General features: G+C 36.1%; 1 long non-coding RNA gene across 1 annotated transcript; it reads right to left on the bottom strand.

Annotated features, from left to right (window-relative positions):
• Nucleotides 1–1,452: 1,452 nt before the first annotated feature.
• On the bottom strand, nucleotides 1,453–3,106 carry LOC129778240 (uncharacterized). Its single transcript, XR_008743410.1, has 3 exons — nucleotides 2,110–3,106; nucleotides 1,965–2,048; nucleotides 1,453–1,904 (listed from the first exon to the last, which is right to left on the bottom strand). It is a non-coding gene; the product is annotated as an uncharacterized LOC129778240 (long non-coding RNA).
• Nucleotides 3,107–6,015: the final 2,909 nt, after the last annotated feature.

The raw sequence follows: 6,015 nt of genomic DNA, 5'->3' as shown, positions 1-6,015 counted from the left end.
TTATACAAAAATATTGACGATATCAGCATTTTCCACGACATAGCGTCTAACTACACTATTGGTTTGGAATATGTATGCTAGAGTGGCAGCGAAAATGGTCACGTCAAATTTCAAAAACCGACTATGTACATTTTGTTTATTGGCCCAAAAAAATGACCTGTGCAAAGTTTCAGTTCAATCGGACATGATTTAGGGGTACCTCAAAGCACTCAAAGTTTCGATGTTTTGATCCTCGAAAATATTCCAACGTGGGAGTAAAGGAAATTAGGAAAATCGAAAAAAAATTTCGATGCCAAATGACTTAAAAATGAAACGTCGAGATCTGATGTCATCTGTCAAAATGTCAAAAAAAATTTTGGCCCAAAATCGAGCTTTTGGGACTTAGCCTGAGAGTCAATGAAGGTATGAATAAAAACATCGAATTTAAAGAACCAACCATGTACATTTTGATTATTGGCCCAAAAAAATGATTTGTGCAAAATTTCAGCTCAATCGGACATGATTAAGGGGTGCCACAAAGCGCTCAAAGTTTTAATTTTTTGATCCTCGAAAATCTTCCAATGGGGGAGTAAAGGAAATTTAGAAAATCGTTTTTTTTTTCGATGCCAAACGAACTGAAAATGCATAAAACTTCGAGATCTGGTGTTATCTGGAAAAAAATTTTTGGCCGAAAATCGACTTTTTGGGACTTAGCTTGATTGGCTTAAAATCAAAACTTTGAGTGCTTTGAGGCACTCCTGATTCATGTCCGATTGAACTGAAACAGATCACTTTTTGGGCCAATAAACAAAATGTACATGGTCGGTTCTTTAAATTCGATAATTATTTATTTTCCATACCTTCATTGCTTCTCAGGCCCAAAAGGTCCCAAAAGGTTGATTTTTCCCCCTTTGAAGATTTTCGAACATCAAAAAATCCAAACTTTGAGCGCTTTGAGACACCCCTAAATCATGTCCGATTGAGCTGAAACTTTGCATAAATCATTTATTGGGCCAATAAACAAAATGTACATTGTCGGTTTTTGAAATTCGATGATGTTTTTTTCCATACATCCATTGCCACCCTAATGTATGCTGCTATGTAACTAACGACTTTTGAAAAGTTTTTAAATTATTATTGTGGGAAACCAAATTTAAAAATGGTGAGCTAATGGTGACGACGTCTTCTTCTATCATTCCCTTCACGCGATGAACAGGATCACCAATGATCGTTGCAGAAAATCAAAGAACGCAAACAAAGTTCGACTAATACTGTTATTTATGATATTATCGAATATAAGTAAATGGTTGCAAATTTTCATTAGAAATTTCTAAGACTCTAATCTGTCTTTATGTTTTTGAACACATGCTGATGTGTTTGTCGTGAAGTTGATCTCATTTCTTCTATGTTCCTCCTCGGCCTTCTTCGTTGTTTGAATCGTAGAATTGGTCTTTTCAAATAATTTTACTCAAGTTTTATTTACATTCACGCTAGCATAGTTTTTATTGCTGCGCTACCCATGCTCCGAAGGGGACAAATGTTGACCAATGTTATAAAATGTTATAAGATTTTTTCATGAAAGGCGCGAACACTGTTGCCCCGTGTTCTGCGAAAATTGACTAAATTGAAAAAAAAACTCTGCTATATGCCGATGCTGCTCCTCTCTCATCCTCATCATTGCGCCTCTGAGTCTATGGAGCCAACTCTATAGCTGAACCACTATTTCGAATACTTTGATGATTCACATTCGAAATGCTGGAGTTGCTAGCTTTCTCAATTCAGGATTGCTAGTCATTTGTACCATGATATTTGGTTGATTGGCTCTCGTTACCGATCCATACGATAATAATAATCACGGAGGAACATGTTGGTGCAATCAAATTCACTTTCAATTGCTGTTTGAAGTCTGCGAGCGTTAACATATTCTGTTAAGTACATCTTCGTTGTCTGCAATGCGTAGTTTACGTTAATAATTGAAAACATACCTTCAACCAGTAGCTAAGGCGGCTCCTCAAGATATTGTCCCTCCTAGTCGAAAGTAGATGCACAAGGAGTTTATTGGGTGGAAGCTAAATTAAGAATACATAGTTAGTCTTACTTGTATATCAAATTTAAATATGGTTCTTTTACCATTCTTTCAGGAAAATGATTTGTAGTTCGGGAGTTGAGAAAAGTTTACAGTTGTCAGGAGTGTTAGCTCCAGTTCAGACCTTGTAGAAGTTCACCGTAATTAAAATTATAAAAGCTTGGTCCTTTTACCATGTTTCCTTCGAAATAATGAACATGATAAAATTAGTTTTGTGCAGTAGGAGAAAAATGTTACATTTCAAAGATAAGAAATTAATCAAGTGGGATCGAAACTTCGATTGACATTGACATCGTTTGCACTTGTTTGGCGATAAATAAATACCAGGAAACTGGATGCACTTTTCGGAAATTTTCAAGCAAACATACAAAAAGTTATGTGTCATCGTTCAAATTGGTTTAAGCGGCGTCTTTTTCTGCACATTTGTTGCGATAACGAGATTCCGCAGAAGTACGAAATTTAAGCAGTTGTAATTAAAACGTTATCGCGATTTCGATCTTCTCAGGGTTAGAATGAAAGGTATAAAACTTCAGTTTCATTCCAATTTCGGTCATTCAGTTTCGGAATTCACTACATTCACTGTAACCAAGAAATAACTTTTTCGAACTCACAATGAAACGTAAGTTATAGAATATATACTTTGAGGGAACTGTAATTTGCAAGTTTTCTTAAATTTATTATAGTGCTCATCTTGGCTTGTTTGATTGCCGTTGCAAGTAGCCAGTGTGTTCGTGATGATACCGATGGACGTCCGGCCTGTAACGCCGCAGAGGCAGCTCAAGGAAGATGGAGAAACAATTGGGACCCCACTGCTTACTGGCAATGCACCTCAGCTGGAACCGCAGCCACACTGGTTCGTTGTCCAACGGAAGGAATGTTCGATCCTTCCACTCAATCTTGTATCAACTGGTTCGACTGGGTTTGGCAACCAACTTGCAAACCACCAAGTGCTCTGTAATTCACTTTTCTCGACCATCGCAATAAACTGATACCCATTGATGCATACTCTTTTGGTTTTATTTTTGACCATTTCATGAGAATATTCGGTCAAAACGGTCACGATCAATTTTCTCATTACTTGAATCACTTGTAACATATTATTTAAAAATAAATATTTTTTGAAGTTACGCTAAATTTTAAAACTTTGAGTGAGAAGCTGTGTATGGCATTCATAGCTACATTTAAAAAAGAATCACTCCTGTGTCCCTGAATTTCTAAATCACTGCACTGATCATTGAACAGTAGCTCCTGGAAGCCACGGAATGCGACATGAATGACATCATATCAATTGCTTATGCCCGAAACAAAATTCTGCAAGAAAGTTATAGCTTATCAGTACATTTCAGTCTGATATGAGATATCAGCGAATTTAAACTGATAATCAGATTCGTGCTGCTGCTGTTAAAGGCCACGTTAATTTACAACAGATTTTCTTAGCTCCGAAAAAGTTTATAATACTTTCTGTTGGTTAGCATAGTATTAAAGTTTTGTTGGTGATGTATGAAAGTACAATTACTACTTCGTCACCTCCAACATTCTCAAAACATTTATTCACCAAATAACCCACAACAATATAGAATTCATTTACATTATACAATATAAATGGGACTCGATTGTATACAGTCTCCGATTTCTTTTCACTGTACTACATGAGCTCAAAAGTCCCGGGATTTTTAATGACAACAATCGTTTTTTGGGAAAATCTGTCTTTATTTCTCGACACACCCAGCAAACATTAAATCATATAATTTTGCACGTGCTAAGTCTTACAAGAAATCAGAATAAATCATAATCGCATATAATATCAATCAAAGTATGTATCGTGTATATTTGAAATCGCATAAAATGTAAAAACTCGATTTTATATATCATTATCAAATGAAGTCGCAATTCGGTATAATAAACATCAGTTTTATGATGTACATTGTCATAAAATATATTTAATCCGTATCATATGCGTATATTACGCTGATGCAGTTTGTGTGTCGTATAAGCGTATAATTTAAATTGATTCAGTACTGCAGTAAATCGTGTTGCATGCTGAAGAAAATCATGAAACAGTAAATAATATTAGCTCCTAATATTATGATCATATTACATCATATTGAAATGTCAATGAAAAGCTTTAACATTGACAAGATTCATTTCATAACAGCAATGTCTGAACACATACGAAAGAATAAAATAATTAAATTTAAAAAGAGTGGCTCTAATATGGCTTGGAAACCAGGAATGACTGATCCTACTGCATAGAATGTATTAGGTTATATCATATCGAATCATATGTATGAGTTTTAACCGCTGTTGAATTAAATTTCAGATAGCCGCGCGAGATAGCCACATCGGATCAGTTTTCACCAAACATCATTATGTGCCATTTTAAACATTTATATTCCACACCCAACACAAGTAAATGTAATAATAATTATCTCTACAAATATAAATATTTATATATAAAAATGGCGATTCGTGAGGCTATAATAAACATTTCACGAAAATATTTTGCTCCATTTGTTTTTTTTTCTATGTCTGTAATAAATCGTATATGAGTATGGCAAAAGTCATATTAGGTGCGTTGACAATTCATGAATATATTCATATTAGATCGCAATTCAATTTCAACATAATCGCTATACAAGTCGATCAAAATTGCATATTCATCCAAACAAATTCGGTAAACATTTTCCATGTATGTATATGGCCTCCACTTTTGCATGCATATGCCAGTTAGGCGCATTATATGCCAACCAAAATTTAGGGTATATGATGTTATGTATACGCATGTTATGCGATTTAATGTTTACTGGGCAGTTTCCTTCGAGGGCAACACCCTCGGTATAGCGAGTTTCCAACACTTCGATTCCCTTTCTGTAGTTCGAGAGTTTTCGACATGTGCCACTCTGCAGACTGACTATTGGACCCAGGAGTGTGGTAATGGATTCACTTCCACTCGATTACGCTTCAACAACGCCAAACCGGCTTATCAATGCGCCGCTATTTTTGATCGACGGTCAGCAAACGCCGCACCCATCGCGGATAGCTTTTTCATGTCCAAAATGTCGTGCAAAATGTATCCCACTCGTTCTTTTGAAATGCCTACAGCCTCTGCTAACTCGCGTAACTTCACTCTACGATTGTTCAAAACGAGTCGATGCACTTGTTTTACGATTACTGTATTCGTAGCCTCTTTTGGTCTTCCAGAGCGAGGTGCATCTGCGTACTTGTACGGCCCATTTTAAATTTACAAAACCACCGATAAACTGCTCTCGAACAGTTGCGTAGCGTGACTGGGTGACACCCACGTCGGGTTTCTATGGTGCCAACCCTCCAATAATACTTTGTTATTGATTCTTTGTTTTCATTTTCGAATGAAAAATCAAATTTATCGAAACAAGAAACGTATTCACTATAATTTTAGATAGGAGGAATAGTTAGATAGGAAATCACAAAATTTATTGTACGCTTCCCGTTAATTGTGCTTTCGATTTCTTGTTGGCGGCTAGATGGATTGTGCAACAATAACGGTACGTGGCAAACGTGTTTAGCATGCCTGCCTCATCGTTGATCGCAAATTTTTAATTGAGCTTCGAACAACTTCACAGCTTCAAATTCAGATTCTGTTTCCAAGTAAGGGTTGGAAGCGATTCTTGGAATTCCCACTTCATAATGATCTACACATCAAATGCAATCTAATGATTGACATCATCGAGGTTAATTTCAGCGGCCTTCAAACGTCTACGGAATCTTGGTATCTCTAGCAAACGTTCGCTTTCCGAAACTTCGTAGTTACCAGTTTTTCAAATCGACGGTTTTAGTTCGCTGTCAGATACTCATAATATGTGTTGAGCTAGAATTGCTTAAAAAATTTCGAATTCTTTAGACGATTTTGACCATTCTAGTATCTTCCGATGAAAATGACCAATGCACTCTAACATTTCCCCCATCATTGT

The sequence above is a fragment of the Toxorhynchites rutilus genome, chromosome 3 (assembly GCF_029784135.1).
Source record: "Toxorhynchites rutilus septentrionalis strain SRP chromosome 3, ASM2978413v1, whole genome shotgun sequence".
Taxonomy (NCBI): Eukaryota; Metazoa; Arthropoda; class Insecta; order Diptera; family Culicidae; genus Toxorhynchites; species Toxorhynchites rutilus.
This window is presented reverse-complemented; position numbering and strand designations above follow the sequence as displayed.